An 11,678-nucleotide genomic window follows, 5' to 3' on the forward strand; every position below is an offset into this window, starting at 1 on the left:
AAATTTTATAATATCATTTTATGGAAAACGCCGCAATTATTTATATATAAACTTCCCCAATGCGGCGCCGTTTGTGAGCTTCATAAAATCTAATAGTGGCGTTTATTATAAAAACACCAGAAAAGTCAATTAACGTTTCGCAAAACGACGCCGTTTCGCTTAATGAAAACAATTTTGGGGTATACCCCCGAAGCAATCTTCCCCCCAGCCCCAAATTCATCGGCCCCAAATCCCTAATTCGCCTTTTTTCTGTGAATTTCTTGAGTCCAATTTCTTGAAGAATTTCTCATACATATTATTGCAGAATTTCTGGAAATCCCAAATCCCTAATTCGCCTCCTTTCTCCTTCTAGAGAAGACGAACGTCGCACAATAGGCCTCGAAAATCTTCAAAGTTCCAAAGGTTCGATTTTGTTCCGATTCTGCATATGTAATCTTTGGGTTTTCTTGTCTTTCTTAATTTTATTTTGTTTGTTATTCGTTTATGTTCCTTACTTTAAAAAATTTCTCTTCTCTCTGTATAGGGTTTTCGTTCGTTTCAGTTCATCGTCCCCTACAGGTACTGTAATTGTTTGTTTTTACTTCTATTTGGGAATGGTTTCATTATTGGGTATGCAACTGACGTTATGTTGTTGGTACTGGCATGCTGATTGAATGTATTTGCCTGGTAGAGGTATACTGTTTGTTACAAACATGTTCTCTTTTATCTCGTTTTCATTTCTGGTTTTTTAGGGCAACTTTGAACCTTAAATGCTCTCCACCTGATATGAATTAGTTTTAAGTCCAATATGACTTGAAAATACGTTAAATTTACATCTAATTGTTTTATACACTGTCAGTGAAAAAAAATGCTATCATGTGTCATTTTAGAGAATCCTGTCGATGCACATTAGCAGGTTTCTAGTATGCTATAATTCTCTTTGTTCCTTGCTGATGCTTCTTGATTTTTTCTTCAATTTCTTGCTGATTTTGATTTTGTGTTAGGTGGTATTTTCTTCAATTTCTTAGTTAATTTTTTTCTTTCCTTTGGTTGCAGCAATTTAGTTTTAGCAATCTAGTCTGCAAATTTGGTACCTCTCACTGGTTTGAAGCAATACATAGAAAGGGTAGATAACCAGAAGGTTAGTTTATCCTTTATTTTATTTGTTTTTTCATTTTATAAATTTACATGTGATTTTGGACTATTTTTATATTTGGTATATTTGTAGTTGGGACTGTTTTAATTTGGTATTTGGTTAATCTTCTTTGCAAGTTCTTTTCTCATTGGAAGTTTCGCTTAATGTTCTTTGGAAGTTTTGTAATTTAAATGGTTTTGGATTTAGGATATAAAGGATTTTAATTGGTTTTTGCAGCTAATTAGATTGTACCTTTTCATCTGTTTTTGCTGCTAAGATGGTACATTTTATTGTTTTTTGCTGCTAAATCAACCATGTACGTACGGATACCGAATTTAGTCTTTGCTTAAATCTCAAATTGGACTTCATGTGTTCGGTTTTCTTTGCTGAAAATATTTTCCTTTACTTGAATTTGAACCATGTACGCAACCTTTCGTGCAAAAAACGCAATCAATTTGGGATACAAATATTACTCATATATTATAAGACAAAATCTTTTTAATATATATATTAATATGGACTTACTATATTACTCATATATTATATAACCAAATTTTTTAATATATAACTTACATAACTTATAAATATTTATATACATATTTAATATATATATTTTTAAAATATATAATTTTTCAAGATTTATCAATCATATCATAACTTACATAACTCAAATTTATCAATAATATATAATAACTTATATAATAACATACAATATAATAACTTATACATAACTTAAATAACATACAATATATAAACTTGCATAACTTAAAGAATTATAAATAAGATACATAAAAGTGATATACTTACATCATACATATCTTACATAACCAAAATTTGTATGTACAAGAACTTACATAACTTATTAATATTTATATAAACTTACATGACTATCACATAAACTTATATGTAAACTTACATAATACATAACTTTTAACTTACATAATACATAACTTATAAATTTTTTTATATAAACTTACATAATACATTACTTACATATTAACTTACATAAGTTATCTACAAGCTTATATATAAACTTGCATAACTTACGTAATAACATAACAACTTACATAATACATAGCATACATAACTTACATAATACAAAACTTACATAACTTAAATATCTTACACAACTTACATAACCTACATAATACATTTAACTTACATAACTTACATAACTTACATACTACATAATAACTTACAACTTACATAACATACATTACTTTGATAACTTACATAACTTACATACTACATAATAACTTACAACTTACATAACATACATTACTTTGATAACTTACATAACTTACATAATTCACAACTTACATAGCTTACTTAATACATAACTTACATAATACACAACTTACATAGCTTACTTAATACATAACTTACATAATACATACACGTATATAACTTACATAATTTACTTAATTTATAAATATATATCATATGATATACTTACATAACTCATTTATACTTACCACTGAACAACTTACCCTTGTAATTTCTGGTGAAAATAAGACTTCAAGAAATAAGAAATGGACCGATCTTGGATGAATTTGTCAAGGGTAAGCGACGGTTATCGAAATGGAGTACATACTTTTCTAAATTTTGCATTTCAATATCCAAGCCAAGAGAACATGATTCTTTGCCCGTGTAAGAAATGTGTCAACATAAACTGGCATTATCGTGAAGTTGTCTACGAGCATCTAATTGTTGATGGGTTTGTTTGGGGTTATAAACAATGGTTTTTCATGGAGAATGCCTGCCTAGTACTTCCTTTTCAAGGATGGATGTATCTTATGATAGTACTGCTTACCATCAGACTGTTAGAGGGGATGACATGGAAGGGATGTTGCGGGAAGCATTTAACATTCACAATCATGGTTTACAGTCATTCCCAGCCGACTTTGTGGCATCTGATGATTGTAATCTCGGTATGCTTTTACCGAACCCGAAACAAGTGTACATCATGAAGAGCCGAATGGAGAAGCGGCAAAGTTCTACGCGCTACTTAATGACATGAACGAAGAACTGTATGAGGGATCAAAATTCTCAAAATTGTCTTTCTGTATTCATCTTTTTCGATTAAAATGTTTGGGAGGGTGGACCGAACTCTTTGACAATCTTTGTTAGAGTTTTGAGAGAGATGTTTCATTTGCAAAATCCTCAATCATGCAAGGATATGAAAAAAATGATAAAAGATTTAGGTCTTGGGTACACCAAAATCCATAGTTGCCCGAATGACTGCATGTTGTATTTGGGCGATCGGAGAAACCAACAATGCTTTCATATGTGCGGCCAATCACGTTGGATAAATAGAAACACAGAAGATGGGAACGACAATGAAAATGATGTACAACAAAGAAAAAAGCCGGTCAAGATTTTACGGTATTTTCCGCTGATACCAAGGCTTCAAAGGCTTTTCATGTCGTCGAAGACAGCGAAGTCTATGACGTGGCACCATGATGGATGAACCGATGATTGATTATTAAAGCATCCGGCAGATTCTTTAGCTTAAAAATCATTTGACAATAAATTTCCAAGCTTTGCAAGCGATCCTAGGAGTGTGAGGCTTGGCTTAGCATCTGATGGATTTAATCCTTACAAGATCATGAGTACTGCGCACAGTACTTGGACAGTAGTGCTTGTTCCTTACAATCTGCCTCCGTGGATTTGCATGAAGCAATCTTCCCTTATCTTATCTATGATTATCCCTGGAGAGAAAGGGCCCCAGAATGATATCGACATTTATTTACAGCCACTTATTGAAGAGTTAAAACAATTATGGGCTGGTGTCGAGACATATGATGTGCTGAGAAAGGAGAACTTTAATTTACGTGCAACTTTGATGTGGACCATTAATGACTTCCCCGCTTATGCCAATTTATCCGGTTGGAGTACCAAAGGTCGTTATGCGTGTCCTTTTTGTGCTGCACAAACATGTTCGCAATGGTTATACAATGGGAAGAAGTTCTTTTACATGGGGCACCATCGGTGGTTACCGAAAATCATAGATTTAGATTTCAGAGTTCAGCATTTGACGGTACTGAAGAGTTCAGAGAAGCTCCTTCGCAGACAACTGGATCTAAAATCTTGTTAATGTTGGAAGAAATAAATTTCAGTTATGGGAAGATGAACCAACCGGCAAACACGCAAAGAAATAAAAGATCAAATGATGAAGCTGATGATGACTCCGATGAAGAGGATGATCCTAATGAGGCGGACTTGTGGAAAAAAATTATTTTTTTTGAGTTGCCTTATTGGGAGCACCACCTATTACGACACAATCTTGATGTTATACATATTGAGAAAAATGTCTGCGAGAACATTGTCGGTACATTGAATGTAGACGGAAAATTAAAAGACAATCTTCAGAGTCAACTTGATTTAGTTCAGATGGGAATTCGACCTGATCTTCATCTGAATCCACTTCTGAATGAGAAATATCGGTTGCCGCCTTCAATTTTCTCAATGTCCAAGATGGAGAAAGAATTGTTTTGCATGGTGTTGAAGGATATAAAGGTTCCAGATGCGTATGCATCAAATATATCTCGATGTGTTAGTGTTAAAGATCGAAGATTATATTCGCTAAAATCACATGACTATCACATCTTGATGCAAGATTTACTGCCAGTTGCTCTACGATGTTGTATGTCCAAGAAGGTGACGTATTGTATAATTGAACTATCCAATATAATGAAAGCCATTTGTGGCAAAGTTTTGGATGTTAAAGAACTTCAGAAGGTACAGGATCGAGCCACTTTGACTTTATGCAACATGGAGAAAATCTTCCCACCTTCCTTCTTCACCATTATGGTTCACTTGATAATCCATCTCCCGTTTTCTATCGATGGATGTATCCCATAGAAATGTGTTAATTAAAATTTTTAAAATTTTCCTTCATTCACCTCTATGGCTTTAGTAATACACTTTTGATAATGTTGTATATCGTGTTTAGGTTCCTATCCAAATTAAAGTCTTACTGCCGTAACAAGCGATATCCAGAAGGATCGATTGCTGAAGGCTACTTGGCAGAGGAATGTATGACCTTCTGCTCAAGATATTTGGAAGATGTTGAAACAAGGTTGAACAGACCAAATAGGAATGCTGGACTCACGGACCATAACTTTGCCGATACTTATTTGTTCCAAAGTTTTGGAGAACCAATCGGCAAAGTTGAAATTACAGAATTTGATCATTTATCGTGCGTACAAGCACATCGATATGTTCTGTTTCACCATGAATCAATGGAACCTTTACGGAAGTAAGTTCTATAAATTTGATAAATATTTATCAAATTAAAATTTTTTTATCTTCTAACAAAGTGAAAATTTTTTTAACATAGTGAGTACAAACAAATATTGAGATCTCGTTCGCGCTCCCGAAGAACACAACATCGAGATATCAATAAGTTGTTTACAAAATCTTTTCATGAATGGTTAAGCCAAATGGTATGCAGTTGGAGCTTCCGCTTACAAATAATAATGTTTTCTCATAACATTTTTAATTACTCAGTTTACTTTCCATTCAATAGGTTTGGAGTGGGAAGAACGTAAATGACGAAGTTAAATGGCTCTCCCAAGATCCAAATCGAGTGGTTAAAAGATATAGTGCGTTCCTCATCAACGGATTCAGATTTCATACAAAATATTGATAGAGGTTGAGGAGAACGCAAAATTGTGGAATAGTTGTTAATTCTGCAATTACAAGTTATGCTAGTGCTAGGGACAATAATCCTGTCGAGGGAAATGTGGAATATTTCAGACATCTTATTGACATAATTGAGTTGGATTACTACGGCAAATGGAAAGTTGTCTTATTTCGAGGTGATTGGGCCGATGTTAATACTGCTCGTGGAATTAAGCAAGATCAATTTGGTTTTACAATGGTGAACTTACCGATTGATTCACAGGACAACAACTGATAGATGAGCCGTATGTATTCTCATCTCAAGTCAAACAAGTTTTTTACTCAAAAGATCCAACTGATGAGGGTTGGTACGTTGTACTCCATAACATCCCTAGAGACTTGTTTGACATTGGCAGTCGAAGTAGAGATAACATCGACGACAGATCAGAAACTTTACCCTTTGCAGAACAAAACTTGAACGATAATATCCCTAGTACTAGTGCACAATTTCAATGGGTTCTTCAGGATACGGATGAAGATATTTACGAATAATGATGTAGTAAGATTTTACGATTGTTTAATTATATGTAATATCATAATTTAAATCTTGGTCTTATTATATATTTCAACTATTTTATATGTGCTGTTATTGTTGTAATTAGTTATTAAGTTTTCAACTATTTAATGTTTATTGCAGATAAAATGCCTAGAAGAAAAATTCCAAGGGGAAGCATTGTTCAAAATGATCCAAACTCGACAGAAACAAATGGTATTGAACAACAGACATCAATTGGATCTTCAAATGTTCCGATTACACCTGAGGATCCTACAGAAGTTCAAAGTAATTTTACATTTAATTTACATGCATGTTGACTTATAATTAATTTATTTTTTCAATTCTTATATTATAATATACCGTTTGCAGCTGAAAATGGTGGGACGCGCAGAGGTCGAGGACGTACGCTACTTACAGATTTATACGAGTTAGATCCAGTCGAGCGTGTCAAGGTATGCAGAAACAGTTTTGGTCAGCCTGTTGGATCAGAAGCTCGACTTTTACCAGGATACATGGGCATTTTAGCACAAAATGCGAATATGTTGCCTATCAACTACGAGTCATGGCATCAAATGCCCGATAGCAACAAAAACCAAGCCCTCGATAATATTAAGGTAACAAAATGTTAATGTCATCTGTAATGCTTGGGAAATAGTTTCATTTATATTTACTTTATTAACTTGTGTTTTTTGTAGGCGAAGTTTGCTTTAGAGGTTTCGGATGCTTATGTAAAGAAGGCATTGGGTAAAAGATGGAGAGACCATAAAAGCACTTTGAAGAAATATTATTATAAGACAAAAAAAACCCTCGATGAGAAATTACAAAATGTCCCGCCGGGTATGCTGAGGTACCAATGGGAAGATGCGGTTAGATTTTGGCATTCGAAGAAAGGCGAGGTATGACGTACTTCCAAACTATTTTAATTATTTTTGTTTATAGTATTTACTATTTACGTACTAAAAATTTCATAACGTAGGATCGTGAACGAGTTGGAAAAAGTAGCAGGCAGAAACAAAAATTCACTCACACAACCGGGTCGAGAAGTTTTGCATGTGTAACTGAGGCGGAGGTATTTTTAATTTTTTAATATTGTCAAATATGTATAACTTTCCATTAAATAATATTTTTACTACTATATTGTAGGAACGGTCGTCCGGTCAAAAAGTTGGACGCCTTCAACTTTTTGAAATTACACATAGGAAGAAAGATGGATCTGCTATGACTCCTGAAGCTGGTGAAATTATGGTACGTTTACTTAATACGATTTGACTTGTTTTAGTTATTTATAGTGTTTATTTTCTAATGGTTTAATTCATTTCTTGTAATGCGACTATTGTTATGTTGCATTTGTTTTTTAATATATATTGCGTTCCTAACTATGTGATTTATTTATTAGGAAAAACTAAAAGATAAAAAGGCGGAGTACGAAGCGATTGCTTCTAGTGATAGTTTTGTTCATCTAGAAGACATTGATAACCGAATTATTATTGAAGTTTTGGGTCCTGAAAGGTATGGTCGGGTTCGATTTCAAGGATCTTTTGTTAGTCCAACCCAATATTTTGGATCTAGCTCGCAGCAATACATGGCTTCGGGGAGTCAGGCTCAAGCTGAAGTTCAGAGGTTAAAAGACCAGATGGCTCAGATGCAAGCAACCACATTTGAGGTTCAAAGGAAATATGAAGAACTCCAGCTACAACTTAAAGCAGAGGCGGCAACGAGGGAAGTAGAGGCTGCAGCGAGAGAAGCAGAGGCTGCAGCGTGAGAAGCAGCGAGAGAAGCAGAGGTTCAAAAGAAATATGAAGAACTCCAGCTACAACTTAAAGTAGATGCGGCATCGAGAGAAGCAGAGCAGAGCAAAAAGTACGACGAACTTCAACAAAGACTCAGATTATGATAAAGATGTTTCAAAGAAATAACTTCCTCAATCATATTGTATTGCATAAATATTTTTATCATTTTAACTTTTAACATTTTTGTAAAGAAAAGTATGAATTCACTTTTATTTATTGATAATAATATTATTTTATTCGTTTAATTTGAAATATTATATAATTTTATTTTTTTGGCTGGTTTAGATCTGGTTGCTTTTGATTTGTTGTTACAAGAGGGCTGATAAAATGAAAAATTTTATTTTACAAAAATCCCAAAATTAGTGGCGTTTTTTATAAAAGCGCCGTTAAAGAACATTACTTTTCGTGGCGTTCGTGATGAAAGCGCCGCTAAAGAACATGATCTATAGCGGCGTTTTTTTACCAAGCGTCGCTAAAGAACATGATCTATAGCGGCGTTTTTTTACCAAGCGCCGCTAAAGAACATGATCTTTAGCGGCGTCTTTTTTTTAAGCGCCGCTAAAGAGCATGATCTTTAGCGGCATTTTTTTGTTAAGCGCCGCTAAAGAACAAGATCTTTAGCGGCGTTTTTTTCCAAAGTGCTGCTAAAGAACATGATCTTTAGTGGCGTCTTTTTTTTAATGCCACTAAAGAACATGATCTTTAGCGGCGTTTTTTTCTATAAACGCTGCAAAAGTTAGCGACGTTGTCGTTAGCGGCATTTTTTGCGGCGCTTTCACAAGCACCGTAAACACCTTTACTGGCGCTAAAAAGCGCTGCTAAAGGCCTAAAAAAACGCCGCTAAAAACCTATTCTGGTGTAGTGAAATATGTTATAAGTCTATGCACTCTTTGAAAATATGTTGCAAGTTCCTATAAATAAAAGTATAGGGATTAAATTTCAAAATTTCAAAAAGTACATTGGTTAAATCACTATTTGGTGCCTGAATTTTCTTTTTTGTTCAAGTTAGTTTTTGAACTTAGCAATTGTTCTCACATTGGGGCTTGAACTAGGCAATTGCTCCCACATTAGGACCTGAATTTTTTTTATCTTAGTTAGTCCTTGAACTTGACAATGATTTACACATTGGGCCTAAACTTTAGGGTTTTCAAGGAAATACCAGGGACTGACTTGGACAAAAAAATTTCATGCTTCAGTCTGGGAACAATTATCAAGTTCTAGGGCTAAATTGGACAAAAAAAAGTTTAGGCCCCAATATAAGAGCAATTACCAAGTTTAAGCCCTAAATAATGATTTAATCCTTAATTGAATTGTATGTATATGAAAAAGGCATAATGACTTATTTGGCCTTCTAACTTTCCAAAAAAAGTCATTGAGCTGTCTATTTTTTTTTGCCTCTTTTAACTCTTGAACTTGCATTGTTTGTCAAATCACCTTAAAATGGATGAAAAAGTTAATGTTTGTTAACTTTGTTGACATAGCATCTACGTGGTAGTCCACGTGTATGCCTGTTAGCAATTAATTAATTTATTAAAATTAAAAATATTTAAAGATATATATTTTTTAATATTTTTCTTAATTTAAAAAAAATTAGTTAATTTATGATAAGGCATTCATGTGGTAATCAATGTAAATGCCATGTTAACAAAGAAACAAACATGAACTTATCCATCAACTTTAGGGTGATTTGACAAAAAAGAAGAAGAAGAAAGTTTAAAGCCTAAAAGAGGTGAAAAATTAAATAGAGAGCTAATTTTGTTTTTATAAAATTAGAGGCCAAATAGTCATTGTGCCTAAGATAAATAACTTATTACTTGGTGAGATGGTTGATATAAAATATGTGTTGATATTAGATTTTAATATGTAAAGCGAAAGATGGTAAAAGTAACATGGAAACCCCTATATTTAGGTGTAAATTGCATTTCAACTTCTCAATTAAAAAATATGCAAATTAGCCATTATACATTTCGAAACGTGCAAATTAGCTCATTCGTTACATTTTATCTATTAAATGATGATGTGGAATGTCAAATCCATATTGAAAATTATTTTTTATGCGTAAACTATAAAAATGGTCATCCAAATATGTCTTACGTTCTATTTTGGCCACCCAACTATTAATTTTTTTAATTTAGTCACTAAAATTTTCATAATTAAATATTTTAGTCATTCTAAGTGATGTGGGTTTTTTATTGGTCTAGTAACAAAATTACCCTCTAATGTTTACACATTCTATTAATTTGATCCTAAATATAAAAATTCAACAAATTTAGCTTTCAATATTTACAAAATTTGTCATTTTTTCTTATTCTAAAATTAAATAAATTTGGCCTTCAACATTTACAAAATCAATCAATTTATTCCTAACTCTAAAATTTATTTTAAAAAAAATCATTTTAGCCATTTATAACCCATCGGCTAACCGTGTGAGGTATTAAAATAATAAATATAGTACCCTCTTTCAAGTCACTTGCAAAAAAAAATTTGAAAAGTTAAGATAGAACACACACACACTAAAAAGATCCAAAAGAAAATAAATGTATTAAAAACATTATATGTTCGGGTCGTAATGCAACCAATTATTCTAGATAGGTTCCAAATTAATTGGTTTGGTCCATAGTGAAGCTTAAATTTTAGTAGAAGAAATTGTTGCAAGTGAGTTGAAAGATGGTACTCTTTTTCTTATTTTAATACCTCACATGAGTTAGTTGATGGGTTATAAAGGGTTAAAATGAATTTAAAAAATATATAATTTTTAATTTTTAGAGTTAGGACTAAATTGGCGATTTTGTAAATGTTGAGGGCCAAATTTATTGAATTTTTTAGAATTAGAACTAAAATGACAAAATTTGTAAACATTTAGGGCTAAATTTGTTGAATTTTTTTATATTTAGGATCAAATTAATATAATGTGTAAACATTAAAGGGCTAATTTTGTTACTGGACCAATAAAAAAGCCCACATCAGCTCAAAGTGACTAACATATTTAATTTTGAAAAGTTTAGTGATTAAATCGGAAAAATTAATAGTTAGGTAACCAAAATAGAACGAAAGGCATAGTTGGATGACCATTTTCAAAGTTTATCTATAAAAAAATTTTAATTTTAGCATATATTTAACGTTCCACATCATTATTTAACAGATAAAATTTAACGGATGAGCTAATTTGCATGTTTCAAAATGTATAAAGATTAGTTTGTCCATTTTTAAATAAATGGGCTGAAATGCAATCCGCTCCTAAATATAGATACTTCTATAATATTTTACCGAAAGCTTAATTATTTTGTATTTGTTTTCTAATTATGTATTATATTAGCTTCTTTTATTTATATAATAAATAGGCATAAAATTAAATTTATAATATGTATAATATTATAATACAAATGTTAAAAAATGATTTCTATATTTAAAATTTTAATAAAAATAAACTTATTAAATTGAAAGTAGAATAATTTTTTTAAAAAATTAAAATTATGAGCGCATTACATTTATTGTTGAATTTAAAAATGTGTTTTAAATCAAAACACTATGAAACTAAATAGATAACTTTTGAAAATAAAAGTGGTTCTGAAAAATTGTTGTTTCTTTAAAA

This window comes from Gossypium raimondii, chromosome 6 (assembly GCF_025698545.1).
Source record: "Gossypium raimondii isolate GPD5lz chromosome 6, ASM2569854v1, whole genome shotgun sequence".
In the NCBI taxonomy this organism is placed as follows: domain Eukaryota; kingdom Viridiplantae; phylum Streptophyta; class Magnoliopsida; order Malvales; family Malvaceae; genus Gossypium; species Gossypium raimondii.